Source organism: Siphateles boraxobius, unplaced genomic scaffold (assembly GCF_051911475.1).
Source record: "Siphateles boraxobius isolate OS27281-9 unplaced genomic scaffold, OSU_SipBor_1 8, whole genome shotgun sequence".
In the NCBI taxonomy this organism is placed as follows: domain Eukaryota; kingdom Metazoa; phylum Chordata; class Actinopteri; order Cypriniformes; family Leuciscidae; genus Siphateles; species Siphateles boraxobius.
In genome coordinates this window covers 28,564,625-28,591,984 of record NW_027509208.1, presented here as the reverse complement: position 1 = coordinate 28,591,984, position 27,360 = coordinate 28,564,625, and the positions used below count along the sequence as shown (strand labels likewise).

Below are 27,360 nucleotides of genomic sequence, written 5' to 3'. Positions count from 1 at the left end.
AAGGCTCTACGCGTCTAAATGGTCGGTGTTCTCTGGATGGTGCACCGACAGAGGTCTGGACCCGCGGACATGCGGGGTGGCGCATCTGCTCACTTTCCTACAAGAGCTGTTGGATGAGGGAAGATCCCCATCCACGCTCAAAGTTTACGTGGCGGCCGTAGCAGCATTCGCGGAATCGACGCACGGCCAGTCACTGGGAAGACATGAGTTGGTCATCCGCTTCCTTAGAGGAGCTAGAAGGATGAATCCGCCGCGCCCCCCGTCGGTTCCCATGTGGGATCTTTCACTGGTCCTCGAGGCCCTGAAAGCTTTTCCATTTGAACCACTAGACTCCGTGGAGTTGAAATATCTATCACTAAAAGCCGTTTTTCTGACTGCACTGTCGTCAGTAAAACGTGTAGGGGATCTGCACGCGCTGTCTGTCAGCGCGTCGTGTCTTGAGTTCGGACCAAATGACTCTAAAGTCATCCTCAGACCTAGACATGGTTATGTCCCTAAAGTGATGGGCACTCCATTCAGAGCGCAAGTTATTTCGCTGTCAGCTCTGCCAGCATCTGACAGCGAAAGTGATGTGAATCTCCTCTGCCCTGTCAGAGCGCTGAGGTTTTACATTACGCGCTCCGCCTCCTTCAGGCGTTCGGAACAGCTTTTCGTTTCGTTTGGTGGGCGCGCCAAGGGGCTTGCCTCCTCGAAACAGAGCCTGTCCAGATGGATAGTGGACGCTATAGCAGCAGCTTACGCGTCAAAAGGCCTGCAATGCCCTCTGGGCATCAGGGCTCATTCCACGAGAGGTGTGGCCTCGTCGTGGGCATGGTCCAGTGGAATTTCTATCCATGACATATGTGTAGCGGCGGGCTGGAGCTCCCCGTCTACCTTTGTCAGGTTTTATAACCTAGAAGTTCCTGCCTTGCAGGCTAAACTGTTGTCAGTCTGAAAAGAGGTGTATTCTGCCCAGATCTCCTGCTCAGATCACGTTCATGACTCAGCTCTCCTGGTTGAGCTGCACTAAGTAGGGTATGTGCCATATGACTATACAGACCGGCGCGCTGCTCTGTATTCCCTATGTGTGCTTATGTACAAGTGATGGCCCGCGTGGCTGGCCACCTTATTTTTTCCACTTATGGGGTTCCCCTTAAGCTCGGGGTCTCATGTGGATGCTTGGCGCGCACGGCGTTGACAAAGTGTTCCCATAGCGTAAGCTAAACTTACGCAATACGAGAGAACCTCTCGTAAGAGAACGATACTCGGTTACTAACGTAACCTCGGTTCTCTCTAGAGAGGGAACGAGTATTGCGTAACCGGCCGTGCTCACGCCACGAGCGACTTCGCTTCAGTCGTCAAAAAACCAGAGAATTCAGCCTACAGCCCCTATTTTATACGCTAAGCCACGCCTATCTGGTGGGCTGTGACGCTATAAAGGCGCGGGCGCCCTTCATTGGGCGTGACGTCACGCCGGGCGCACTGGTAGGCTGCAGCAGTTGCCCGCAGGGCAGCCAATGAGCACGCGAGATGGCCTGCTCTAGGTCTGCTAGCTGCTGCACTGCGTTGACAAGTTATACAAAATTAAGGATAATTTTTTGGCTTCAGTATCTCGAGAAGATGAATCTTTCCCGTAGCGTAAGCTAAACTTACGCAATACTCGTTTCCTCTCTAGAGAGAACCGAGGTTACGTTAGTAACCGAGTATCGTTTTATTTAATCAAGAACTTAGGAATTTAAACCGGAACTTGGGGGTATCCGTGGCGGCTTTGATAAAGGGATAGTTCACGCAAAAATGAAAATTCTGTCAGTATTTACTCACCCTCATGTTGCTCCAACCCCATAAGACCTTCATTCATCTTCGGAACACGAATTAAGATATTTTTGATGAAATCTGAGAGCTGGATCACTCCTCAATTGGCTTCTAAGGGATTGAAACTTGCCAGCCCCGAAAAGTTATTAAAGATATCGTTAAAATAGTCCAAGTGACTACAGTGGCTCAATATTAAGTTTATCAAGCGACGAGAATACTTTTTGTGCCCTAAAACAAACAAAAATCACGACTTTATTTCAACTATTAGTGGTATGATGTTCCACAAACTAAAACAGAGTTTGGAAAAACTGCTTTTAGTAACAGTGCTCCAACTTCATGGAATGAGTTGCAAAATCAGCTAAAATTGCAGGTTTTTATTTCACATACTGAGTTCAAGTCATATCTGTGTCAAATTTGTCAACATGTTTGCGATTGTTTAAAATGTGATTTTCTGTTTTTATTTTATATTCCTGTGCATCCCTGTCTGTTTGTTACTTGTTGTCTGTCTAAGTTTATCATTTATGTGCTGCCTTCTTGGCCAGGGCTCTCAATGTGATTGAGAGCTTTTTAATCTCACATTGTAGTCTCAATGTGATTTTATTCCCTGGTAAAATAAAGGTAAAGAATTAATGTCCTTCTCTATGGGCCTCTAGTCAGTTAACTTAGTGTAATAGCGTAGAGCTACGTACAACAACAGAAGCTTACGCTATAACACTAGTGAACTGACTCGAGGCCCACAGAGAATTAAATGAATAGTTGAAATAAAGTCATTATTTTTGTTTGTTTTTGCGCACAAAAAGTATTCTCGTCGTTTGATAACCTTAAGTTTGAGCCACTGTAGTCACTTGGACTATTTTAACGATGACTTTAATAACTTTTCGGGGCTGGCAAGTTTCAATCCCTGAAGAAGCCTATGGAGGAGTGATCCAGCTCTCAGATTTATATCTTAATTCGTGTTCCGAAGATGAACGAAGGTCTTACGGGGTTGGAACAACATGAGGGTGAGTAAATACTGACAGAATTTTCATTTTTGGGTGAACTAACCCTTTAATGCTCTGTTAAAGGGGGAATACATAACTGAAGAAAGGCAAAAATCATAAAAGAAAAGTATATCTCTGTCTTCTTACTCTTCAGCCAGTTTCTCTCTTGGCCAACGTGAGGTTCAGCACCTCATACTGAAGGATGCTGTACTTAGGACCATCTAACCTTGAGTGTAGCAGAGTTCACAATTTTATGGTGACCTCCATTAGGCCATAATTGGCAACAGCTGTGGGTGGTTCCAAGTTTGGAGTGGGAGTAGGTGGAAATGCTCCTGATTGATGACTTTTCCTAGCCGGGACCTGCTCCATTGGTCCTGGGCTCCTTTTTCCATTATTGGATTGCCACAAGGCATTCCAGAAAAGCTCATAAAACCATCCACTTTCTCACAAGGCACAAATGTCTAACAACGCTCAGATCAAACCTTTTTCTTCCATAGAGCAACACAGAACCTTCATAAACTACACAGAGCTGACGTCCAATGAAAAAGTCACGCACATGCCAACAGAGGCATTTCAGAAACTTGACATTGATTGTGCTTTTAGAGAACTTGCAATGGCTGACCTCGAAATGAGCATGTATCCAGAGCACTTTTTATAATAAAATCAATTTTTTGCAAATACTGTCTTACACAACATACAGTCCCATATCATTGCAAACAGTTCTGAATTTTAACAAAGTTTGCTGCATAGGATCTACAGATGCAATAACAAAACAATTCCAAAATGAGACTGAAATGCCAAACACCCCTCAAAACATACTCCTTTCTTCAATATTGCAAAAAGCAATACAGAACGTTCATCAACGACACAGAGCTCACAACCAAAGTCGCTGTTCTGCGCTCAATTCACACCCAGAAAGGAGCATCATGATTCTTCATCATGTGTTGAGAAACAAGTGCTTTCGAAACATATTTCCAAGCAAAGAACTATAGAAATAATCCCTGGAAATATAGTGTTATCGAAACTCAATCGTTTACGTGACATTTTGTTGCATACAACGGAGCCAAAAGCAGAAAAAAGGCCCCCCACAATATCTTTGAATTCTACCGTTAAGATATGTGGAATACAAACAACAATCCTACCAACAGTTGCTAATGTAGACATTTCAGAAACTTGACTGCATTCTTAGAAAACTTGCAATGGCTGACCTTGAACTGAGCACGTATCCAGAGCACTCTTTACCATTAAACTCCCTTTATGCAACTGCTGTCTTACACTACACACAGATCCACATTTCAAAAAGTTTGCTGCATCGAACCTACGAATGCAAAAACAAAACAATTCCAAAATAAGACTTAAAAGCCAAACACCACTCAGAACAAACATACTCCTTTCGTCAATATTGCAAAAAGCAACACAGAGTGTTCATCAACGACACAGAACTCAGACCCAAAGTCGCTGCTCTGCGCCCAATTCACACTCAGAAAGGAACATCATGACTCTTCGTCGTGGGTTGGGAGACAAACAATTTCAAAACACCTTTCCAAGTAAAGAACTATAGAAATGATCTCTGAAAATATAGTCTTAATGGTTTATAGAAACTCAATCGGCATTCTATCTGCGGCGCCTATCCTCTAAAATGGTTTTGCGTAGTTTAATTTTCACTCGTTGTAGCTGAATATAAAAAATCTTTTAAAAGAAAAGTCACACGCTCATAAACAATTCTTTATGTAGACATTTCAGAAACCTGACGTCGGTTGAGCACTTAGAAATCATGCTACGACTGACATCGAAATGTAAAATGAACCCGTGTCAGGCCCGTTTTTTCAATAACACCTGATTTTCGTATCTGCTGTCTTATCCGAGATGCAATACCACATCGCTGCAAACATTTCAAGTTTTTGCATTGATGTGGTAACTGAAACTTAGGTAGGAACCTAACTGGAACTTAGGTTCCTACCAAGCTGTGGTATCAGTGCGGCTTTGTTCCCCACATCTGTTTCAACGCTTGGCCACCTTAAAGGGGGAAGACAGAACTGAAGAAAGGCAAAATCATTAAAGAAGATGTTGCAAGTCTAACTCTGTCTTCTTACTCTTCAGCCAGTTTGTCTCTGGGACAACATGTGCTTCAGCACCTCATACTGAAGGATTCTGTATTTAGAACCATCTAGCCTTTAGTGTAGCAGAGTTCACAATTTCATGGTGACCTCCATTAGGCCATTATTGCCTACAGCTGTGGGGGGGTCCAAGGTTGGAGTGTGAGTAGGTGGAAATGCTCATGATTGATGTCTTTTCCTAGCCGGGAGCTGCTCCATTGGTCCTGGGCTCCTCTTTCCAATATTGGATTGCCACAACGCGTTCCAGAAAAGCTTCTAAAACAATCCACTTTATCAAAGGGCACAAATGTCAAACAACTCTCAGATTATACCCCTTTCTTCAACAACAACAAAAGCAACACAGAACCTTCATCAACAACACAGAAGTGATGTCCAACGAAAAAATCAGGAACCTAGCAAAAGTTGCTAACGTAGACATTTCAGAAACTTGACTGCATTCTTAGAAAACTTGCAATGGCTGACTTCAAACTGAGCACGTATCCAGAACACTCTTTACCATAAAACCCACTTTATGCAACTGCTGTCGTACACTACACACAGACCCGCATTTCAACAAAGTTTGCTGCATAGAACCTACAAATGCAAAAACAAAACAATTCCAAAACAATTGACTTAAAAGCCAAACACCACTCAGAACAAACTCCTTTCTTCAATATTGCAAAAAGCAATACAGAACGTTCATCAACGACACAGAGCCCACAATCAAAGTCGCTGCTCTGTGCCTAATTCACGCTCAAAAAGGAACATCATGACTCTTCATCGTGGGTTGGGTCAAAAAGTCAAAATCATCTCTTCCCTCTTAAGAAGCCAGCACAACAGGGACACGACAGGATTCTTTCAGCGCTGCTTTCAATTCAGGGATTCCTCTCCGGTGTGGACAACACGATCCAAGTGCTGGAATCACAATGCTTATCTTTTCGTACATCGGGTGATGTTTGAAAGGTAGACTTCCAGCTTGACTTCAGACTGCGCCCATCCTCCCGACTTGGCTGCTAATCTTCATCACTCGATTTCAGTTATTCTGAATTAATCTTTAGACACACTGTTTGTGGTCCATTGAAAATTTTGCAAGAGCATACCCAGTCAACATGTTGATCTCACAGTGATCTCTTCATATAATCACAATGTGAGGTCACAGTGAGCTAAAAGTGTAACCGCACAGTGCACTCACTGTATGCTCATATTATGGCCACAATGGGAGTCACCCCAGTTAGAAATGTTATTGGACGTGGTCTTCAACATCGCTCAGACGTCAAATTTTGGTTGAAAATGAAAATTGGGCTGACGTCTAAACATTTGATGTGAGGCTCCAACTTCATTAAACAACTCCACAAACAGCATTACAAGCTTCACTTATTACTAACCAGATTGACTATTTCTGTCATATGTGTGGAAAAGTTCTTATTGAGATTAACAGACGTTTAGATGTTGATCATTTATTGAAATTAATAGTTTGGTTTGATGTCATCTTTAGTTGGGCAATTTGACTCTTGAAGTTAAATTTTAGTTTTTCTCTGGCTGCTGTAAATGTTTATGCAAGAACAGTAAGAAAAAAAATTATTCAGATGATGATATAATCATGTAGTGCTTTGTACAACTGATTAATTTCATATAATTTATTATTATAATGTGTCTACAGCAAGGCATCCAACATCACTTAAAAACAAAACCTGTATATACAAATCTGTATAATAATAATAATAATAATAATAATAATAAACACCGTTTTAAACTACTGTTCACACTCAAACCTCAAGAATCAGCGTGCTTCATGCCGCAATGCATTCTGGGAGCTACTGATGAGTTTGTATAATGCACCCAGAATGCATTGTCTGTCACCGTTATTGAGATTCACACGCTGATTCATGAGGTTTTTCTTTGTCTCAATGTGGGTGTTTAATTTGTTTATTGTTGACAAATTTTGTTTTTATATTAAATTCTCCAAATTTCCTGATAAAAATGCTATAAAATCTCATGCTGTAGAAATCCTTGATTGTCATGATCATGTAAAATTGATACCAGAGATAAGTCACTGGAAATATCTTTATTATCATTAAGTAGCAAATATACTTGATCACATTTTGTTTTGCTGCTTACACTTACGGCAGGCAGAGAAAAAGAAAAATCTAACAGTCAAGGCCAAAGAGACAAACTAAAGCAAACACTGACCTCCACAATGGTAACAAAACCAAAGTATTACTTTCAAACAAACTTCTTTTAGAAGTGTCCGCTGGGAAACTTTTTAAGAATGTTAGGGTATAATGTTCTATCAATGTTATCACTAAACAAGTTTAAACTGTTTTTAGAGAGTGTTATCCTACCTTTTAGGAGAACATTCTGGTTACAAACATAAAATTAGCTACAGAAAACATTACAAAAACATATAATGTTCTCAAAACATTTATAGAACAATAACATTTCTTGCTGGGATGAGTACACAGTGAGTGCACTGTGAGGTTACACTTTTAGCTCACTGTGACCTCACATTGCTGCCGTTGTGACCATATGATGAGATCACTGTGAGATCAAAGTGTTGACTGGGAATTCTTTCTTCAAGACATCCGTTTCAAACTACCAGTCTCCTAGATTATGTCAGTGCATTCTGCAAGCGACTACACACTGTGTGGGAGTTGGCAAAATGCTCACTCGGTTCAGTGCAAAGTGCAAACCCAAATGAAAACTCGCTATGATCAGAAGGCTGTACAGCGTTCATTTCAGACTGGAGACAAAGTTCTCATTTTATTTCCAGTGCCAGGTTTAGCACTCCAAGCTAATGAGATTAATGAGAAGCTAGGAGATACTGACTGTTGTTAATACCCCTGACCATAAAAGGAAGTCACGATTTTGTCACGTTATTATGCTTAAAGGTGCTCTAAGCGATGTTGGGTGACGTCACTTCTTGTTGACGTTCGAAGTATTGTCAAACAAAACGGAGGCTAGCTAGACCCTCCCTCCTCCTCATCCGCGCACTAACCCCCCAAACCCCACCCCCAAATCCTTCTTGTCGGTTATTGGCTATGTTTCGTGGTGCGAGTTAGCCCAGTTTGTTTTTGTTGCCGTTTTTTTATCCCCACGTGATAATGAGCTGATGAGTTGAATCAAGTGTGTTTGATTAGGGAGACAAAGAAAATGTGCAGTGTTGGGGGTCCTTCATGAGCAGGGTTGAGAAACACTGGATTAGAGCACCTTTAAGGCATACGTGTCACATTCTGATTCTAAGGAGGTTAACATACCTGTTGCTACTGTTTTACCAGTTACTGTGCCATTGTCGGACTATTCACATGAAAGTATTTGAGAATTTGAAAATTAATAGTCCCGTGTTCTTACCAAATTACCAGTCATGTTTCCTGACATTTATATGTGCCTGATTTAGACGCTGGGGAAATACATAAAGAAAATGTTCCTGTGAATGCTTTATGTAAATCAATTATGCAGAATATAAGATGCTAAATATTTAATTAATAATATACACTGTTAACCCTTGCTGTAAAAAAAGGCCAAATTCTGACAATATCATACCATTTTCCCATTAAAAAAAGTAATATACCGTAGAAAACAAAACTAGATTATAGGAATATACTGTGAATTAACAGCTCTCAAAGTCGACACTCAGAGGTTTGTTTTCACAATCACACCCTATACCCTCTTTCACTATTCCCTACATTAATTCTCTAATATGGTCCACTTGAATGAAAAGAAGTGAGTGAATTGAGACACTGATAAGGAGAATCACTGAAGGACAGAGAAACAAGAACTGAAAAAGAGAAACACAAAAACTTCAACTGACTTCCAGCAACACTGAGTGTGAAAACAGTTTACAAACCAGTTTAAGATTATTTCTTTCATACATGTACACAAATTCTTGTTGAGAATTAACAGAGATTTAGTTAATAATAAAGTTTGTTGTCACCATAATGGAGATCAGTATTTGCTTTAGTTGGTCTCTTGTCCCTGGACTTCTTACCATTTATCTCTCTCTGCTGTAACTGAGTTTATAACATACATATGTTGTGACAAGATAAAGTCAAGGGGAAGTTGATCTAATGTTTTTGGTTTTTGTGATGATGTCACAATCATCCTGGACATTTCTGATTTTCAGATATTTCCTATACATATTTTTGGAATTTATGGTTATTTCATATTTAGCATATATCTGTGAATCTAAAACATGGAATAAATATTTCTGTAGTCAGGTCTTCTGAGGAGTATTGTAATCATATAGTGCATTAAAACATCTTTAATTTCTGCTTGACTTAAGCCCCTTTCACACAGCACGTTGATCCCGGGCAATTGCCGGCAAATTGCCAGAACGCCTTCTGTGTGAATGCAAACACGACCCGGGATTGATCCCGGGATTGATGCCGGGTAGGGGACCTAGTAACATTGCCGGAATCAGTCCCGGAACGTTCTCTGTGTGAACAAAAGCCAGGACCAATGCCGTAAGGGGTGTGTTGTAGTGATGACGCACGTCTCATCACAATGACGTATTGTGAGTGGCCCCACTGGGGAGAATGGACTCATCTTCGTGTAGAAATGACGAAGAGCAGTTTTCACCAGAACTGTTTAGTTCCTCGGCATTTTCCTCTTCTTCTACTTCTTCCTTGACCTCAGTTGCCTCCAGTCCGGAGACCACTGAAGAAAACCCTAGAGAAATACGTTCAGGTGAGCTACATAACCATTTGCTATATTGTTGGGGACATTCTAAAACGATTACCGTGAAAAAAGCGGATGAAGCCAGAATCTCACTTAAATCTAAAGTGCAAATTTCATATTAAGCGAAGTCTTCCCTTCATATAGTATACAGTATTAATAAATAAGCTTTATAGCAACTTTGGTCCTCTAATATCACTGTGTTCACGCATCAAGCCAAGTTTAATTGTTTTAAAATCCCGATGGTTGTAATCTTTACTTTGTGTTTTGTATGCCATGCATCACGTGTGTATTCCTGGTTAATAATACAACTTTTGGGTTTGTATTTTCAGAATCACCTCAACCACCTCCTGCTAAAAAGGCCAGAAAGCCCCTATCCAGGACTCAAACAATTGTAAAAGAGGTGAAGGACCTCTTTTTTGAAATGGACAGGGATTTTGAGGAGAGGGTTCGTTTGGCAGAGCAGAGGGAATACGAGGAGCGACTGAGGAGGGAGGCGAGTCTTGCAAGGGAAGATAAACTGGCAAGGCAGTTTCGGCTACAAGAGACCCAAAACCGTTTTTTGGGTGAAGTCCTACACCACATGCCAGCTCCGGCACCCACACATTATTATGTGCCCCCACGCCATTCCCGCTTCAATATCCCAAGCACATCAGAAGAAACGGAAAACAGCACATTCACGCCGTTTTCATCCTCTTCGTTTCTACAGCTGGATTAGGAATAGTATATAGTCATAGTATATTTTAAAGTGCTTAAAAATATATTTTTTTTCTTTAACAGAAACATCTGTGCTCTAATTTATATTTGCACTCCACATTAAACACATTTTATTGTTTCATATAATGTATATTTAAGTTTTAATTGCATATAAACGTTTGCTCAACACTTACTTGGTGTGTGCTTCATTACTGCTTTTTCAGTATAACTTTGTGTTCTGTGCCATATTACTACATAAATTACACATTAAAAAAGAGAAATACTAAAAAGATTTCATTTAATTGAAATACATAAACTACTGGATTCACAGCTTTTTCATCTCTATTTAACTCTTGTTTACACTGCTCTATATTGTAAGGAACTCAGCTTTTTGGAAATATTAATAATCAATAATATCTTGTTATTATTAATTATAAATATTTGGGTCAGTTAATTGGATTAACTTTATGTGGCTGAATTAATATTACAATCAATTAATCAGTTCTTCCAACGAACTCTTTTGATTATTAATTTATTCTAAGAAAAGGGTATCTTCCATGGCCACCGAAGAATAATTATTTCTTCGCCTGTACAGTACTTTGAGCCAGTAGCAAAAACCGTGATCGTAAAGTGACTTGTATTGCAAACAAAACAGAACCAAATACATATTATGTACAAGTTTTATTAACTAAATATAGATATTTATATGAATATAAATAAACTAAACAACATACAAAAATGAATACATAAATAGGTTAGTGATAGGATGAAATTGTAAACCGGAAGAGGGTCTATGAGAAGAACCATCAGAATTTCATTTTCACATTTCATTGAATTGAATACTTGCATTTGTAATGGGAACAATTCTTGAAGTTGTTGAAAATTGAAGTCGTTGATGGTTCCGGCAGTGTCAAGTGGAAGTTGGTTGAGCGTTCTCTTTCTCCAGGAACGCATGGCTGGTTTGGGCAAGGCCTGGGACTCTGTTGAGGCCACGCCGAGCACCCAGGAGAAGTGAGGAAGTCGGAAGGATGGGTGATTGGAGTCGTTGTTGGTTGGAGTCTTTGTTCCAAAACTCTTGAGATTGTTCTTGGTTCTTTGTGAGAGAGTCATCTCTCTCCTGCCTGTGCCCATATCTGGTTGGATTGAGGCCTGCTGGGCCCTGGGGCCCCCGTGGAGGGGGAGGGGGTTCCCCAGAATCACCAGAACAGTGTTGCGGCTGGATGAAAGAACTAAGAGAGGGAGGTCACATGTGGACTGTCTCTAATAAGGCCTGGAAAAGATCTTCCCCTAAGGGTTGAACTCGACCAATCAGAAAGGTGACATGTCTGAGAGGGAAAGTGGCTCTTAGTTGATTTACGGATCTTTGTCCCTAGCATGATTATACCTTCATTAATGTTCAGATAGCTATAACACATCCACACTGCATTCTAGAAGAAGGTGATGTACTTCAAAGTGTGAGTCATTAAATGAGCATTAATTAGGTAGGAGGCATGATACAGGTGAGGTTACATTGATCGTTAGTTGGTTGTATACCAGGATACATACCATAATATATACCTAATAGTACACGAGACAGTAAACCATTTACACTGTTTCTTTCACAGTTTTATGCATGTTCATTTATAGATCAGTTAGTCTATGATTAATGCAGCAAAGTCTGTTTTAAAGAGGTTTCTGTTTCATAGTCTTATGAAAGGTCGTAAACCTTATAGAGGTCGTAAAATCTCCTTATCATGCCCTGTAACATGACACTGTTTCTGCCCTTGTGTTTGTTCATTTGGGCTGTGTGAGGAGTTTCATAAACCTTTGTATATAATGAATAATTAGTATAAGTCTGAGTGGTCCATACCCTACAATATCTATGTAAAAAAAACAAAAAATGCTGGGCTAACTCGGACTAGCAGCTAAATGATTAAATGTGCATAAAATGTTTTTCAAATTATATTTCACTTTGTTTTTTTTATCTATCATCTGTGATCACACACCATTGTATCAATTAGGTAAAAAAGCAACTGACAAAGTTATTGAATAGTTTTATAATAGATATTTACTGAAAACTTGGTTGTGCAAGTAAATTACACACGAGTCATGAAAAGAGTGACATCATAGCCTCACGAATTCCTTGACAATTATGCCCTCCTACCCCCTGAAACATTTCTTGATCAGGCTCTTGCAAAACTTCTGTGATGTTCCAGTCAGGCAAATAAACGTCTTTGTTCAGCTCACAAATATTGTGCAGAATACAACAAACAGCAACAACATCAGACATCAGAGCAGTGTTGACATCGTTGCGATTAAGCAAGCACCTCCAACGACCTTTAAGGCGACCAAAGGCGTTCTCCACAACCACCCGTGCAGAGCTCAGTGGGTAGTTGTAGTTTCACTATTGAGAGCTCAGTGCATGGTGTGTGAAACCCTTCGTAAGTCAGTTCTTGAGGGGGTATGCAGCATCGCCGATTAAATGGACAAGAACCTCGACTCCACTCACTGTCATTGAGTTCTGTTCAAAAAACACAATGCAATTTTTTACAATGCTGCTGTTCATGTCATACATGGTTTAATACATTTGCATCTTGATATCAAAACATGACAAATAAAATGTGCCCTTAAAACAAACATTGCATACCTCATGAGGAAACACGTATCCACCCTGTTGCTCTGCCATTTTGAAAATGGGAGAGTTGGACAACACACGAGCGTCATGCGTGCGCCCAGGCCAAACCACATATACATCTGTAAAGCTATTTGAAGAGACATGGCATTAAAATATGGACACATAAAAAAATTAATTGAATTTCTGTAATTATCACAACAGCTTAGGAACTACATTCTTACCAGAAATTGTGGTCCACAACAGCTTGAAGTACAATTGAAGGCCATCCCTTACGATTGTAGTAAGCTGCAGCATCATCTTGGCTAGCAATTATAGGGATGTGGCTACCGTCTATGGCACCAGCACACAAAGGATACCCGCGTTCAGCGAACCCATTTAAAGTCATTTGAAGAGCTTCTCCTTTGGGCAAGGAGATGAAGCGTTTCAAAAGCTTTCTCTTCAATGTTGCAGTGACTAGGTGAACCAGTGTACAAACAGTGGATAGCCCGACACCAAAAAGACAACTGATTGTGCGGTACTCGCCAGGGGTAGCATACCACCACAAAACAATAGCCAATCTACGGCGTGGTTCAAGGGGCTTTCTCCAGTTAGTAGGCTTGTGTCTCAGGCTTAGCTCAACAAGTTGCAGAACAAACTCAAACGTGTCCCGTGACATTCAAAAAGTGCTGCCGCCACTGATCTTCGTTGAAGTTTTCAAGGACATTTGACCAAAACACAGCCCCTTGAGGTCTGTGTCCCCTCCACAGTCTTCTCTTCGAAACACCCATTTGCATGAGCCGTGTACAAAGAACTGTAGCTTTTAGCATCCGATGGCGTCTCTCTGCCATTTTTTCTTCCAGCATATTCCTTATCAAATTAACACGTTGAAAATAAGTCATAATCAAAAAAAGAATTGTAATTTGACCACGGAACATGTTAAACATTAACAACAAAGTTTGAACATCAACATCTAATGCCCGATCAGCTGCCATGTTGTTCAAAACAATGCAAACACTTCCGCTCTTCGACACGTACAACAACAACAACAACAACAACCTTTATTTATAAAGCACATTTAACACAATACAAATTGATCCAAAGTGCTGTACATAGTGCATAGCAGAACTACGCTATAAAAACAATTACAAGTTTCCAAAAGCTAAAGAATAAAAATGTGTTTTCAGAGTAGATTTAAAAATATCCAATGAAGGAGCAGACCTCACATGATAAGGAAGAGCATTCCAAAGCTTAGGCCCAGCGACAGAAAAAGCCCGATCACCTTTTAATTTGTAGCGACATCGTGCACATTTAAAAGTAAGTGATTTGAAGATCTAAGTGCCCTAGCAGGACAGTATGGCACAATAAGATTACAAATGTACCAGCCAGACAACGTCTTATATACAAACATAAGGATCTTAAAATCAACTCTAAACTTAATGGGAAGCCAGTGAAGGGATGCCAAAACAGGAGAAATATGATCCCTCTTTTAAGACCCAGTCAAAAGTCGTGCAGCCGCATTTTGAACAATTTGTAATCGCGATAATGTAGATTGAGGAAGACCACAATAAAGAGAGTTGCAATAGTCTAATCATGATGTTACAAATGCATGAATTGCAACTTCTAAATCTTTGATTGAAAGAACATTCTTCAACTTTGCAAGTGATCTTAAATGGAAAAAGCTTCCTCTAATAACAGCAGTAATTTGTTTGTTGAAAAATGTGAAGAGTCAAAGATCACTCCAAGGTTTTTGATTTGTTTGCATACTTTTGTTGAAAGAGGACCTAACTGGGCTTTCAGAGCAGGGGTGGAATCTGCCGGACAGCCCAGAATTAAAACCTCTGTTTTATCCTCATTTAACTGCAGAAAATTATTTGTCATCCACCTCTTAATATCAACTACACATTGTTATTGGAATGTGAAATGAAGCAGTGTTGTCAAGCCTTACTGGAAGGTAAAGCTGAGAATCATCTGCATAGCAGTGATATGAAATGTTATACTTCTGAAAAATGAGGGCCAAGGGGAGCATATAAAGAGAAAACAATAATAGGTCCCAAAATAGGTCCCAAAATAGATCCCTGGGGCACACCAAATAAAACAGGCGCAGATGACGAGGAACAATTTCCCAAATTTACAGAAAAAGTCCTCTTTTCGAGGTAGGAAGCAAACCATTGTAATACAGTGCCCTTTGACACCCACCATATATTCTAGCCGTTCAAGAAGAATGTTGTGGTCGATGGTATCAAATGCAGCGCTCAGGTCTAACAAAACCAGCACAACACAATAGCCTGAATCTAAAGCAAGCAAGATATCATTCGTTACCCTCAACAAAGCTGACTCAGTGCTATGTAGTGACCTAAAGCCAGATTGGAACATGTCCAAAATATGAAAAGAATTCAAATAAAACTGGAGCTGTGAAAAAACGACTTTCTCTAAAAGCTTAGAGATAAAAGGCAGTTTAGAGATTGGTCGATAATTACTGCACATTTCTGTATCAAATTGAGGTTTTTTCAACATAGGATGCACAATTGCATGTTTAAAACTAGCTGGAACGACACCATTGGCTAAAGAGCTGTTTATGATAGCAGTTACCATATGACTAATGGTAGAAAAAACATCCTTAAAAAGACGAGCCGGGACCATATCTAATTTAGAACCAGAACACTTCATAGTAGAGATTATATCAGCTAGCTGAGTTGGAGAGACAGGTTTAAAGTTTGACAGGCAACTCATAGGACAGGGCAGTTGTAAATGACATGGTTCAGAGGGAACGATGGAGCTTCTAATATCATACATTTTTTGAGTGAAATGTTTTAAAAAATCTTCACAAAGCTCAAAAGAGGCCTCAGATAAAATATTCGTAGTCGGGCTTAGAATGGAGTCAATCGTATCAAACAGGACTTTTGGTCGCTTTGCGTTATCAGAAATTAATTGAGAAAAGAAATTCGATTTTTCCACCTTTACTGCTGTTTGATAGTTGAACAGACTTGATTTTAAAATGTCAAAAGAAACCTGTAGCCTATCTTTTTTCCACTTTCGCTCCGCTTTTCGACACTCTTGTCTGAAAGCGCGGGTGACATCATTTAGCCACGGCTGACCAGCAACCTTCATCTTTTTACACTTAAGCGGAGCAACAGCGTCCATAGATAAAGAGGATGCTTTATAAAATATCTCGGTCAAGCATTCAGTTTCTGTTTCATTCAGAATATTAAAATGTGAAGAAAAATGTTCAGAAAACAAATTTGCAGTGTTTGAATGAATAGCTCGAGAGAGACATGAGGGCAACTAGAAGACGGGAGAAAGCACTCCGATTCAAACAAAATGGGAAAATGGTCAGACACACATGCATCAATAACCTCATGATTTGAAATCAAAAAACCATGAGACAGTACCAAATCTAGTGTGTGACCCAAATTGTGAGTTGGACCACATACAGATTGTACAAAGTTCAAAGACTCTAGAATAGTTACAAATTCTTTGACCAACGGTTTGAGATGGGCAGCAGAGATGAATGTTCAAATCCCCAAGAATCAATAGTCTATCAGCTCGAGTCACCAGATCAGAGAGAAAATCTGAAAATTGTTGAATAAAATCCTTATTGCATTTAGGGGGTCTATAAATCAGAGCACATAGCATAGGACGATTTAAATCAACCTTCAATAACTGGACTTCAAAACTGGAAAAGGTGTCCGTAGGCACAGACTTGCATTTGAAACAGTTTTTAAAAATTGTTGCAACTCCACCACCATGTCCAGAGGCCCGTGGAGAACTGAAAAAAGCAATCTCGGCAAGAGGCATCAAGTCACCCTGTTTTAACCAGGTCTCGGTCACAAATAAAAAGTCTAAGAAATGATATGTAAACAAGTCATTTAAAATAAAATATTTGTTCGATATTGACCTGGCATTTACTAAGGCCATCTTTACAGTAGCAGGGCAATCAGATTGCCGAGAGCTGAGAGGTGCGTGTTTGAGCAAACTAATGTTTCCAAGATTGACACTCCGACTCTTACCATTTGATCTGATGGAAGAGCGGCGATGTGGCGACCAGATGACCGGAATGGGATAATTATCCTGAGACACGGTCGAAGTCCTCATAAGGGGGTCACTGCGAGATCCACGATGGATTTATCTGTGGCGGCGTGTAATTCCCAAAGCGGCACAGCGGTTGTAAATTCCACCCGAGAGACGGCATGACCAATTTAGTCTCTGTAAATCCACTGAAGAGTATTTAAGCACCATATTTGGAGAATTATCCACACCAGGATCTAAGAACTTTAAAAAACAAACAGTCATACTCCAGCACACCAGTATGCAGATGATATAACACCACATTTCAATCTGGATTCACTCCTCCACGTTCAAGTTCACCAAGCGAGTCTCAATTAGATCCACACAATCCGATTCATTCAACCATAGCAAGTGATGAAGGAATACCCAACAATAATCAGGTGAGATCTCCTCGATCAAAGGACATAAAATAACCTCAAAATTAAAATAAATGTTTTTAAAATAAAACAATATCACAGTACCTTACACGTCACATCCTGACATCACGAGTCTTTACGGGATTTTTGTGGCTTGTGTGTGAATGCACTCTCTGATTCCAGAAAATCACTAGCATTACTACACCAAAATCAAACGAACCCGGGTCAAATCCCTGGTCGCTTTTTCTGTGTATTTTCTGCAATCTCTGTGTGAAAGGGGCTTTAGACACAGACAGACATCAACAATCATCATATGAATCTCAACAATGGTTACAATCAGAAGTTTCATGTTGCAATGCATGCTGGGTTCCAGGATTGTATAAAACTCCCAGAATGCACTGCTGCATGAATTAAAAATAGTAATAATATTGCCACCATTGTTGAGATTCATTGTTGAGATGCTAAATTGTGATATCTCTGTGTTTCTACAAGGCAGTGTAGCTCTGTTTTGTTTATGCATGATGTGTTAAAAAAAAGTAATTGTCATTTATTGCTGTGGCTTCATGGTGGTGGTAATGTAGTAGCACTTTTGGTTGAGGATTAAACTCTGAAGGAGTGAGAATGAATTCCTTAATGAATGAACAGGTGATATGATATTGTGTTTTGCGGTAGGTGGCATGCCATATGGAACCCTTGCCACTGAAACTGCATATTAACGCACCAGTGGGGCTCGACAGCCTTAGTCAAACGGGTTGGCGCGTATGGTTGGGTTGCGGAGAGATTGTGAGATTGTGGTTAGGTCTCAGCAGCAGGAGGGATGTTGAGGTCAGTAAGCTGGGCTGAGTTGAGTGGGGGACGGAGGGGGGTGACTTTGGGACGCCAGAGTCACTGCCGAGCCCTCTTGAGGTGTCGTAGGCAAGTCGACGAAACACTGAGGACGGAAGGTGCCCACTTGAAGACCCTAAAGATGTCCCCTACTCAGCTCAATCCAGATGGTTGTCATGGGGGGACCGCACTGTGGTTGCAGCCGTTGTGTGTGCTGACGCGTGTTAACACTAGAGAGAAGGAGATTTACATCACCATATGGAAAGAAGCGTAAATGGATGGAGAAGCATAGGTTACTGTAAAGCTATGTCTTAGTTGGTGCTTATCTTGGCGAAAGCCGAGTACAAATCAGCACGAAGCATGGAAATCATGATGATTTTGTCATAACCGCAATCATTCATAAACTGTGTGTGTGCACAAGTGTGACTTGCAAAAACACAGCTCAAGCAGCAAAAGAAAAACTCATGTTATAGCATCAGCATACCAACAAAAGCAAACACTGATCTTTATAATGGTAACTTCAAACCAAAAATTTTCAATTAAACATCTCAATAACAACTTCTGTAAATGTATGACAGAAATAAAGCCATACTGGTTAATAATAAGTGTAATAATGTGTAATGGCTGGAAGTCAGTTGTAGTTCTTGTGTTTCTCTATCTTCTGTTCTTGTATTCATCTTTCCTTCAGTGATTCTGCTTGTTAACAGCAGGTGTTCATCACTAATGCTCAACAAACACTAAAGCCGAGTTCAGACTGCACGATTTTAGCCCCGATTTTGGCTCGCCGACAGGTTTTGAGAAATCGCAGACAAATGCCCGAAAATCACAGGCAAATCGGTGCTCGTTCACGCGAGTGACAATCATGCAGTGTGAATGAGCAAAGACGCGATCTGAGAGAATCGCCGACGAGTCATATTTGGCATGCTAAATATCTGGACCTGTCGGCGATTCACAATCCTGCTGTGTGAAAAGTGTTGTGACTGAAAACTACATCGGCGATGACCGACAGCCAATGAGAGAGCAAGGTACAGGACAGCAGGATGTTCAGGGAGGAGTTATAGACCAGAATATCTGAATTTTAATAGATAGGCCAATATTTACAATTATATCAAACAGAAACAAAGCACAAACATTTGCATGACCAGCAGCAACAGCATGACATTTGTAAAATTATTTATTTACCCCCAACTGCCTTTGCAAAACACAGTCCTTGCTCCCCTCGTCTTCCCAACCATTTCCTTCTGCATAAACAGTTTATTTTTCTCATTTTCGCTGCAAATCAGCGCACAGACAATTTGGATCGCAATCTTCTTGTAGGCTATCATTTTTAATTACAAATTCAGTGTCGCGTGAGAACTCCGGTCTCACGCACGTGCGATCTTCCGTTATTTCCTTATCACTTCTCGCGATTGTTTGGTTGTGAAACGATCCATCGTTCAGTGTGAACACACCAGCAACTGAATGTTACCCCAGATAGTCACGCAGTGTGAAAACAACAGTGACACAATTATTTTGAAAATCATGCAGTCTGAACTCGGCATTACATATTCCCTTAATTATCTCACTGCAACACTGTCAATGTTACTTTTAACTCTTTGTAGTGTGGATTTTCCTGTGGGGTTGAAAGGGTTAACATTGTAAGATAAAAAGACAATCCAACAAAATGTATTTTAACAGCAATAAACTGTAAGTTATAAAACAGGTTTATACTGGCAACACTGTTGCCAGTAGTTTACTGTAAAATCATGTTTTTTAGGTCACCATTGTGCTGAAGAGTAGAGCCTGTGCTTCAGTCCAGGAGAAGATCTAGAAACATTGCTGATACATTGCATGTTGCTTTATTTAAAAGGCAGTGACTGTGTAGTTGCTGGTCCAGTGAAAATCTCTTTATTTACAAAAGTTTTGTTGTGTTTTCAAATGAAATAAGTTCATAGTAATACTTTGCTCACGTTATTAATGCATTATACATTTTAGTTAATTTAAGGCAGTCGGTTTCTGCAAGGAAATTAGTTAACTCGAGTTTTAGTGCATTTTTACAGTAACATACTGTAGATTACAGTAAGGAACTGTACAATTAACAGTAAATTACTGGCAACAGTGTTGCCAGTATTTTACTGTAAAAAAATCTGGTAAGGTCTAACAGTGTGGTTGCAAGTGCTTTACCGTAAAAAAATACGGTAGTAATATTTTAGGTTTTATGGCATTGAACTCGCAAACTCAGTCCTGGAGGGCCACAGCTCTGCAGAGTTTAGCTCCAACCCTGATAAACTCTCCTGCCCGTAGCTTTCTAGTAATCATGAAGACATTGATTAGCTGGTTCCGGTGTGTATGGTCCCAGATAGATAGCAAACATAGATAGATAACATTAAAATAATGTTAATGTGTCAATGCTAACTGCATTGAATCAACATCTCTTTTGCTCCCGCAATTAATGTTGAAATTTTTGGAAATTTCATCCATAAATCAATGGTAATGCATTGAGTCATTGTTACAATGTTGTGTTGTTGGTTCAACATCATGCTTGCACTCTCAGAAAATGAAACACAACAATTACAACTGACTTAAAGTCATACAGCTTGAAATCAACTGCAAATAAAATAAGACAATAAATCTCTCAAGATCTCAGCAGAAGGTTTTTTATTTTGAGAATTTACAGAGGTTTAGTAAAAACCATCATTATGGTGATCAGTGTTTATTTTAGTTGGACAGTTTGACTCTTGGCTTTTATGTGTATTTCTGGGCCCATATTCATAAAGATTCTAAGAATCCTCTCAGAAAACTCTTAATTTAGCTTAAAATCTTTTACGTAGGAGTCTTAGCTTAAGAGCGATTCGGGACCGATCTGAGAGCAACTCTGAGTAAAGAAAAGACAAAAACTTTTATCTTAGTGAGGAGGCGGGGCTGACCCCGTTGCTATGTATGACACAATCTTTTGAAGACTGTGATTGGTTGGTTGTCCAAGAAGGAAAAAAAGAGTGATTTTAAGTATAGGGCCTATTCTAAGCCTTCACATTGAAATTACATGCGTAATTTTTCCTATTCGACCATTCTCATACACAAACACACACACACATTATATATGTGTATATAAATCCTTTTTTTTATTTACCATACTGTTAATTTCCTATAAGGTATTTGATTGGATTAGAATGATAAGAATTGTTCCAGTCTATCTAAGTGGTGGTTTGAATGTTGGTTGTAATGTAGCAAACATGGAATAAAAAAACAAGAAAGCTCAACTGGACAGAGGAACAGTGTTTACTGTGAGCCCAGTTTGTGGATGAACACAAGACCATCCTTAAAGGAAAATTCAGGCCGGGTGTAACAGCACAGAAGCAGATGTGGGAGCTTATAGCGGTTAATAATAAATTATTTGGTAACACTTTACGGTAAGGGTACATGAGTTATCATGAATTCATGTATAAATTCATGCATTAATTCTGCATTCATTCATGCCATCAGGAACTAACACGAGTTCAACGTTTTTCATTCATGATTTCATGGATGAACAACCCCTTAATTAAAACATTAACTAAGATGAGCACATCATCATGAATTATGATTTATTACGCATGATCATTATGTTTTCTTTGTTCTTTGTCTAGGTCAGTGACCTAGTCACCACTTTAGTTGAGGGGCCACACACATGATGAAGTCATTGGTAGATAATGCTTAGTTAATGATGACTACTGTATTGGACAGACCCCAAAATAGACCAATCGCAACTCATAGCACAAATTCTGTTGACATTCAAATACAGTAGTCATCATTAACTAAGCATTATCTATTAATGACTTCATCATGTGTGTGGCCCCTCAACTAAAGTGGTGACTAGTCCTTTGAAACACTGATGAACAATGTGCTATTAATGGTGGCATAACTGTGAACAAAGAAAACATCATGATCATGTATAATAAATATTAACTCATGATGATGTGCTCATCTTAGTTAATGTTTTAATTAAGGTGTTGTTCATCCATGAAGTCATGAATGAAAAATGTTGAACTTGTGTTAGTTCCTGATGATTCATGAGATATTAATGCATGAATGAATGCAGAATTCATGCATGAATTTATGATAATTCATGTACCCTTACCTTAAAGTGTTACCAATTATTTACGGTTCATTCCCCCCTGCTTGTGCGGAAGCCTGCTATATTCATAAATGCATTTTTTTTTAGCCTGCAAGGTGGGAATGTCCAGTGTAAACAAAATTAACTGCGACACAATAAGAGGTTCTGGAATGCTGTAATTGTTTTTGATCACTCTGCTTACAGAAGGTTGTGACCTAAAAAAAATGCATTTTTTTTTAGCCTGCAAGGTGGGAATGTCCAGTGTAAACAAAATTAACTGCGACACAATAAGAGGTTCTGGAATGCTGTAATTGTTTTTGATCACTCTGCTTACAGAAGGTTGTGACAGACCCAAATCATCACTGCTGCATTGATGCATTTTTCCAGCTGCCAAATATCTTAATGTACAGTAGTGATTTAATTTCTTGCTATACGCCATTCCTGCGCTGTGTCGGAGATGTTATTGTGTCTCTAATAAAATTGGTCACAAACATGTTCCCTGCACGATCTAATCTATAGTGTCTTATTAACTCACTGTCATCTATTGTCTGCAACACATTTCTTCTCCCTCTTCGTCTTTCTGCCATTTTCTCCTCTGCTAAAGAAACTCTTAAGCCTCTTGATAGTCCTCGTCCGTACTCCTAACAATTTTGACCTTAAGACCTCTTTGAAGGGTTAAGATGCTTTCTGAATTACTTTTTTCCTTACTAGGAATTTTTCTTTAATTTTAAGAGTAAACGCCCACATTTCTAAGAATTTTCTTAGAATTTTGTCACTAGGAGCTACTCTTTGCATTAAGATTCTTTATGAATACGGGCCCTGGTCTTTGTAACAGTGTTTATCAATGTATTTATTTTCTTGCAAAGAAAACCAGAAACAAAAATAATCAGGTAAAACTGTTCTCAGCATAATTAGAAGTAGACTAGTTTAATAATTTATCCCCTGAACAATTTTTTTTTTTTCAGATCAAAGCTTTCATTTTTAAAGACAAAGTAGGATTTTTGTGTTTTAGACACACATACACCAAGAATCAGCATACAACTTTTAACGATGGTGATAAGCTTCATGCATCCTGGTTTTATACTATATTGGCTTCCAACATGCATTGCAGCATGAAGCATGCTACCACTGTCTTGATGTCTGCATGTGTATCCAAAAAACATTTTCCCTTTTAATGACCACAAACTCACAATAAAGCCAAGTCAAACTGCCCAACTAAAGGAAACACTGATCAACATAATTGTGAACAAATATTTTCAATAAACCTAAACCTCTGTTAATTGTCAAAAATAACTTCTGCTGAGATCTTGAGAGATGTATTGTCTTCTTTTATTTCCAGTTGATTTCAGACTGTGTGGCTTTAAGTCAGTTAAAGTTGTGTTTCATTTTCTGAGAGTGCAAGCATGATGTTGAACCAACATCACATTGCAATATTGATTCAATGCCATTACCATTGATTTGTGGATGAAATCTTAAAAAAAATGTCAACATTAATTGTGGCAGCAAAAGTGATGTTGAGTAAAAAATCGACATATCAACATTGATTTAACTTTGTTTTGATGGTTGCTATCTATCTGGGACCCTAATCAAACACACCTGAACCAGTTAATCAATGTCTTCAGCATTACTAAAGCTACAGACAGGCAGAGTTTATCAGGGTTGGAGCTAAACTCTGCAGAGCTGTGGCCCTCCAGGGGTGTATTCCAGAAAGCAGGTTATGTGACTTACCCGGGTAAGTTTAGGAGTAAGTAAGCGGATAACCTCTGCTTTCGGTTCCAAAAACGGAGGTAACTTTCGGGTAATGTAAGTAACCATAGCAACTGACTCTCTGGGGATAACCTGCTCCGGGGCAGGTTATGTTGCAGGGTTAGTTTGTTTCAGAGAGGTTTCCGAGCATGGCGTGCCCTTTTGATGAGGATCCTGTGGTCGTAGAGGCACAGATTATACGAGGGTTTTTCCGCCGTGAGAGGGTGATAAGACCACGTATCGATGTATTTTCTTATCCTAACGAATATTTGCAGGAGCGCTATCGTTTTTCTAGGGAGTCGTTAATTTATTTAACAAACCTACTAAAACCACACATCTCAAACGTGACAAACCGCGGGTCAGCGCTTAGCGCCGAACAAATTCTTTGTATTGCTCTGCGCTTTTTCGCTACGGGGAGTTTTCTCTACAATGTGGGCGATGCAGAGCATGTGGGAAAGGCAACCGTGTGTAGAGCCGTTCATACAGTATGCATGGCACTGAAACGGTTTCTACACACTTTTGTACAGTTCCCTGGCCATAAACCTGTGCGCGTTATTAAAGAAGAATTCTACAGGGTTGCAGGTTTGCTCTCAGAAATTCTGTCATCTACTTCAATTAAATTACATTTCTTAATAGGTTTATTTTGACTGCACACACATAAAGGCTACACAGACTTCTTAAATTTGTAATTAATCTTAATTTCAGGGTTCCCAAACGTGATTGTGTTGCATTGATGGCACCCATATTCCTATTAAAGCTCCATCTATCAATGAGGGAGACTATGTTAATAGGAAGTCTGTGCATAGCATCAACGTACAGGTAGCTATATTTTGGCTCCTTAATATTGGTGTTACAAATAGGCCTAATAAACTTATTGTTCTCCACAGGTAATATGTGATGCAACCCACCTCATCACTAATGTTGAGGCAAAATGGCCTGGGTCTGTACATGACGCCCGAATATTTAGAGAGTCATCTCTGTGCAACAAATTTCAACAGGGTACGTTTTGTTAGACAAATGCTTGTAGTCTTTATTACATTTACAAAACACCTCTAACATTACAGGACAGTTCTATGGTTACTTGCTGGGGGACAGAGGATACCCTTGCCTCCCCTATATGACGACACCCTACCCGGATCCTGAGCCCGGACCACAGACACGCTTCAACCGGTCTCACAGCAGAACACGGGCCAAGGTGGAGATGACCATAGGCATTCTGAAGGCGAGGTTTCAGTGTCTGCGTGGGCTCAGGGTCACTCCAAATAGGGCATGTGACATCACAGTTGCTTGTGTGGTACTTCACAACATTGCCACAATAAGAGGAGAGAGGCATCCCCCCTGTCCTGATGAAGATGACCTAGAACAACACCCAATGAATCTGGCAGACCACAGAGATGGCAGAAGGCTTAGAGACATGATTTGTCAAAATCACTTTATTTAATGTGTTCTATTTCTTTATATCCTGAAATAAAAGAGACATGACAGATTTGTATTTATTGCTTTATACACACACAAAAAGAAATAACAGATTCATGTTCACATATGATTCTCACCTTAAGGCGATGCTCCAGTAGTTCTATTTCAAGTTTGTCCTTTTTAATGGCCAGCCTTTTCTCCTCTATCTGAAGCTGTATAAGGTCCATGTCCATGTCAGTTTTTTTTATTTGCCTTAATAGATGGACCTTATACAGCTCCTTTGCAGACAACTAGGAAGGCAAAGTAAATAAGATGGTTAAAGAAGAAAATCTGCCACATAGTAACATTATGTAAATAAGGACAACCAGGGACAAGTTCTTACACTGCTAAGATTATGTGTAGAGGTAGATGGACCATCATCTGCATGTACATCCCCAGCTAGATTCTGTCACAGGACAAATTACACATTTTTCACTCCATCTAAAAAGCTATGCATTGTCCAGTATATGCATCATACCTCTGTGGGTCTCCCAGCACTTTCTAATTCTGTCACAGCAGATGTGGTATCTTCATCATCATCATCCTAGAGTGGAAATATGCAAGGTTACTTTGTCTGGCAGACAAAGTGAAAGATCTAAAAGCAACTGGTTCTTAAAATGCATCACTAACAATTGTGACAGACTGTGTGGTTTCAGGAGGATCCAATAATACAATGCGTCCATCAGCAACTGCAAGAAAAAATAAAGATACTCAATGTATAAATTACTAAAGTATGACAGACACTGAATAAAGGCATTAGGAACATGCAAGAATAAAATAAACAGATTACTGTATACAGCATATGCTGTAAAATAGAATAATTATGCATAATGCACAAGTGAAACAATGACTGCATTTGGGAAGCATTTAGCCTTCTTCCTAATGACAAGAGTTAATGATCGTTTTGTCCAAACGTATGACTAAATAATCATAAGTACTAATATGGTATACCTACATTGTACCAAGTCACTTGAGTTGTTGTGGGAGGTAGCTAAGTCTGACGAAGTGCCCTCTGGAATACCATCGACCACAGGGCGACCTTTATTAAGGGAAAGAGCCAACTCCTCAGATGGGGTGAGAGGAGGTGGAGGTGGACCCCCGCCAGTTAGACGGGCCTCAGCCTTCTTTCTATTAGCTATATAGGAAGAATACTGTAAAAGTAACTTAAGACATTGATCTTACAACAGTTAAAATAAAATATTACCTTTTTGGAGAATGTTTTTGTGTTTCATTTTGACTTGGGAAAAAGTTATTTTGGCTCCAGAAGGATTACACCTTATAAAACAAGAGGCCTAAATATTTCTTGTCAATATACATTGCACTGTATTCTTAAGAAACTGATGTAGAGAAAAGTAAATGCTTGTCGAGTCATGCCACATGCTCAAAAAGACAATTGTTCAACTTTGCAAATTAACAAAAGAAAGGCAAGCATATTTAAAATGTAATAATAAAAAAAAAAACTTACGCATTTACTCTGTCAGTTATTTTTTGCCAAGCCAATTGTCTTTCCCTCGCATATGCAGCTGTATTGCTTTTTTTCATTATAATGGGCTTGAACTCCTCATAAGCCAACATTAAAACTTCTAACTCTGCTTCGGAGAAGTAGGCGGCACGCAACTTTTCACCCTTAGTTTCCATGGTGACTCCTGAATTCGGCGTTCCATTGAAAATGCCTTTATATGTTCGCCGTGCGCACGCATTAACTCGAGGTTATTAGCAGTAGGTTGAATAAACTAACTCGGCACAGGTGTTTTGGAACCGACATACCCCGAGTAAGCAGGTTATGGGTTAATCAACCCAGAGTTCAGGGTTAATCTGATGGTAAATTAACCCAGCTTTCTGGAATACACCCAAAGACCGAATTTGCCTGGTTTATGGTATATAAAAAAATAATAATAATAATTAAAAAAAAAAATTAAACTACTGTGGTTGCCTGTAGTTTAGAAGTATTGTATTACAAACCAATTTGTCATAAAAGTTATTATTGAGAATTACCAGAGGTTTAGACGTTGAT

At 39.5% G+C, this 27,360-nt stretch overlaps 3 non-coding genes across 3 annotated transcripts; all 3 read right to left on the bottom strand.

Moving 5' to 3' along the window:
- Nucleotides 1–3,574: 3,574 nt before the first annotated feature.
- On the bottom strand, nucleotides 3,575–3,788 carry LOC143730026 (small nucleolar RNA U3). Its single transcript, XR_013200264.1, has one exon. It is a non-coding gene; the product is annotated as a small nucleolar RNA U3 (small nucleolar RNA).
- A 351-nt stretch (nucleotides 3,789–4,139) lies between these two features.
- LOC143729992 (small nucleolar RNA U3) lies at nucleotides 4,140–4,357 on the bottom strand. The gene has a single exon (XR_013200235.1). It is a non-coding gene; the product is annotated as a small nucleolar RNA U3 (small nucleolar RNA).
- Nucleotides 4,358–5,513: 1,156 nt separating this feature from the next.
- LOC143730012 (small nucleolar RNA U3) lies at nucleotides 5,514–5,725 on the bottom strand. The gene has a single exon (XR_013200253.1). It is a non-coding gene; the product is annotated as a small nucleolar RNA U3 (small nucleolar RNA).
- Nucleotides 5,726–27,360: the final 21,635 nt, after the last annotated feature.